This window comes from Nannobrachium achirus (assembly GCF_963921795.1).
Source record: "Nannobrachium achirus genome assembly, chromosome: 16".
Taxonomy (NCBI): domain Eukaryota; kingdom Metazoa; phylum Chordata; class Actinopteri; order Myctophiformes; family Myctophidae; genus Nannobrachium; species Nannobrachium achirus.
Window position 1 is genome coordinate 47874087 of NC_137823.1, and position 4330 is coordinate 47878416.

The window sequence follows — 4330 nt, forward strand, 5'->3', positions numbered from 1 at the left end:
CTTGGGTGCCACGGCACCCACTTTGGGAAACCCTGGTCTACACTCTCCCCAAGGCCCAGGACAGTAGTGTGGGTTGGCAGTGACAGGGACTGAAACCTGACCTTTGAGGCCACAGAGTATAGAATAATATTTCATAAAAACCACAAACGTTCAAGCACACGCATCTACAATATAGAAGCACCTTTGCAGGCATGTGTTGTTGTGCACACATGCACTCACAAACGGCGGCGTGAAGATTTGTCCCTCATCCATATCTGAAGGCTTTATCCAACCTTGCCCCAGTTTCAGCACAGATTTATTATAATTCCATTTTTCCAGTCTTTCAATCTAAAGATTTGTTTCCTCCTCATTTTTTAATAACACACAAGCAAGGCAGTCATGTCCCGGGGAGATTATGTCGTCGTCTTTGGTGTCTTGTCTTGATTACATCAGAGGAACCTGATTTGATTGGGAAGAAGCCTCCTGTTTTCCAGGGCGGGATCTCTTTTAGACCTTCCTGTGGCGTAAATGTCTTGCTTTGTCAGAGAGGATGATCAGGGACATGCTGGGCCCCTGATTCAGCCCGGGAAAAAGAGTTGGAGAGGCCCTCATTTGCGCGCTATAGAGAGAGAGATCTCTCTATAGCGCTGCTGCTACTCAAAGATTTGCCATTTCAGATCATGACAAGTGACAAGCCAGTGGGCCAATTACTGTACATGAGTTGTATTTCATCGTTGTCGGGTGGAAACCTTGTATGTCCAAAACCGTTTGTTTTGTATTTATCATTTCAAAAATGATTTAAACTAGTGAAAACAGACGATCTACAAGCACTACTTTTGTGCAAATGTACAAACAGTGACGATTTACTTTGTTGGCCGCCCAGCCCCCAAAATGGAACGAATGCCGACTTTTTTTTTTCTTTTTCTAATGGCCGGCCTGGACCGGGAATGAACCGGCCGTTCGGGAGTTGTCCCACTTTTCCCAATGGTCAGCACGTCCCTGAGGATGATCTTCATGAATATGATATGAGCCAAAGGGAGGGAGGACAAAGAGGGGGGGGGGATTAGGTGAAAGGATTATAATTTCCAGCGATGAGAAATAATAAGAAAACAATAAATCCTAAAGTAGATTTAGTACTCAAGGAAACCCTGTTAGGACAACATGGACAGAATAAGAGACAGGGTGGATGTATCACAGAGATACTGTACTGGCATTATCATCGCTTGTTCTGAGGAGTGCGTTGTTTTGCAGTGCTGAGATTCATCAGATGTCATTAGTGAGACCTCCTTACAGCTTCAATGTGTAAACAATCGCTTGACCTTGACAAATACTGCTTGTGTTTCCTTCAAGACGTCAGATTGTTCTAAATTATAATGAGACAATGGTTGAAAATTCATTGATTAACATGTTTTCGGCAGGCACTGTGTTCTGTTACAGGGCTTTTGAATTCAAGGTGATGGAAACAGACCTCTTACAGAACATCTAAACCTTTTTTACTATTGTTACAAACCTAGCAATCTCAGCAAAACCAACAGAAATGTGGGCATTGGGAGAGTTGGGGGTTGGCACGAAGGGAAAGGGAGTATGCGTGTGTGTGTGTGTGTGTGTGTGTGTGTGTGTGTGTGTGTGTGTGTGTGTGTGTGTGTGTGTGTGTGTGTGTGTGTGTGTGTGTGTGTGCGTACATGTGTGTGTGTGTGTGTGTGTGTGTGTGTGTGTGTGCGTGTGTGTGTGTACATGGGTACAGTTGGTGGAACTCTAGCCTTTTAAACTACAATCAGAAGACAACCAGAGTTAAACAACAGTTTCACTTAACACCCCCCACCACCTTTAAGACAATTATCAACCAACAAAGTAACAATCAAAGAAACAATCCAAGTGAAATATAAATGCATTCCGGCATCAAAATGCTAACATTGTGTCTTTTCCTACTCCTCATCAAATAATCAATGTATGGGCCGCCTACACTATAATGCGCAACCGCTTTATTTTATATGAGAGACGAGATAAGTCCTTACATAAGGCTTACCACAAGACTTTGACACCGCTGACTTATCACTATGCCAACGCAATAATGCACTTCCTTTCTCCTCGCGTCGGATCAAGCTAAATAAGTACTTTGCTTCTGAAAATATGACTCATGAATATATGGCTGGGTGGATATACACCGTGCTTTGTCACATTGGGAAGCTCATAAAATAGCAGCTGCTAATGCCTCTCTATGGCCGGGGTCACGGCTGAGGGTAGTGTGTGAAATCCAGCGGGTTAAAGACTGTGGGTGCTGCTGGTCCTGCCGTGGCGGTGGAAGAGGCCACTCACCTCCCACTCATGACCTTGTTATCGTGGGGCGTTCCACAGCTCCCACAGAGGGCCCGCGGTGCTAACCAGGGGTCAGCGGCAGGCCTCGGCCTGAGAGATGGATTGCGCTTTGCGAGTTCTAGCGCGTGGGTCCACTGTAATTGCTCAATTAAGGTGCCTTTGCGGCGCGTGTTGATATGTATAAGTGTGCAGGTTTGTGTGTGCATACGTGTGTGTGTGTGTATGTGTGCGTGTGAACGCGCGCGAGAGAGAATTCTGTTCTGTGCATGCCAAGAACCAATGTAATTCTCTCCATACTCCCTTGAGCCAACCCCCAGCGTATATAAATCCACATTCTTTCTGATTGAACTCATTGACTTGACTGAGACAATGTCTACCATGCCACCCACTCCCTTGTCAGTCCTGCTATCGAGCCAAGCCTTAAGCCTTACCCCCCTCCTGTCTCCACTCCTCTCCTGGCTGGCTTGAGGGGTGAGTGGGGGGGTGGTGGGGTGGGGGGAATGTGGTTGACGCCTGCCCGCTTGCCTGCCCGCCTGCCTGGCCGGCCGTCTTAGCCCTGTGGGCTTTGCAGGCGTGGAGCTTCATCTCCCACTGTTTATCCATGTGTCTTTGCTTTGGCTCGGGCCCTGTGCCGTAGGCCACAGCGGGCCGAGCAGGGTCTGCTGCCCTGTGTCACCCACCTAAGCTCTGCTTTCACTGGGGGGCTTAGCGCCTCACCCCGCGGACGCTTTATGAGCCAACAGCTGGGCTAATCTATCTCCTCCTCCTCCTCCTCCGACTGTCTCCCTCTTTTGTTTCTCGTCGTGTCTTGGTTCAGCGCTAATTTTGTCTCGGATAATGATCTACTGTTCATAGCTACGCTGTCGTCTTTTTAAAGGCCGACGGCCTCCGCTGCCATCGTGTCCCCATGTCTTCGCTCGTCCCTCGCCACTCTCTCACGTTCTTTGTTTTTTTGAGGTAATAAGAAATCTGAGGGACTAAGGAGAGAAGGTGTATATAGGTGGGATTCAGACCTACGGCTGTCATAGACTCTTTGGGTCCATTTGTACAACCTTAAAACCCTAGTACACGGGTCTTCAACATTTTCAGGCCAGGGGCCCCTTAGCTGAGAGAGAGATGAAGCAGGGACCCCCTCTACATATTGTATAAATGTGTGATGCAGATTTTCTTCGATTTCATAGATAGATTCAATAGACTTGCACATGTTTGCACTGTCATCAGTCTATGTTGGATTCATGTTAATGTGTATTTTCAGACATTTAACCACTCAAATCGTCGATCACTATGTACTTGGTCTGCTCTTTTTTACCTCTACACCAAACCTATTTGCCAAAAATAGCCGATCTCACGAGGCGTTGAGAGCTTGTAGATCTGCTATTTTTGGCTAAAGTTCTCCTCGGAATAGGGATGTGAGGGTTGAAGTTGTTAATTTTAAAGAATTATCCTATCACACAAGGATTTGGCGACCCCCCTGTAGTAATTCTAAGGACCCCCTAGGGGTCCCGGACCCCCTGTTAAAGACCCTTGCCCTAGCCTAGTGTATACTTAGCTGACGGGGTCCCCCAGGGCTGTATAACTCCTAACCTACTCCTTTTTCCTTCTACAGTATATACCAGAATAGGGAAGCCAGGCTTCATGTGATCAAATAGACAATCTGGAGTGTCTATTTGATCACATGAAGCCTGGCTTCCCTGCTTGCTGTGTATATTTGCTTTGTATATGCACTGTACATACACTGCCCTCATCCACCATACAGCTTTCATCGACCACTCTGCCTCTCATACTCCATCACTCTCCTCCTCCATGGCCCTTCATGCCTCCATCTCTTCTCCCCTCATCCCCTCCACCTCTTTCTCCTCCTTCTCCTTGTCCCCTGCAGGCCGTCCCCGGCTAAACTTAGAAGTGACAACAGTTGCAGGGTGACACCGAGGGGCTAAATCAGTCCAGAACAATAGCTCTCTCCCCTCCTCTCCTCTCCCCCTTTAATAGACTCCACCATTGTCCTCGCCCTCCAATGTTGCTCTTTCAGGGAGTT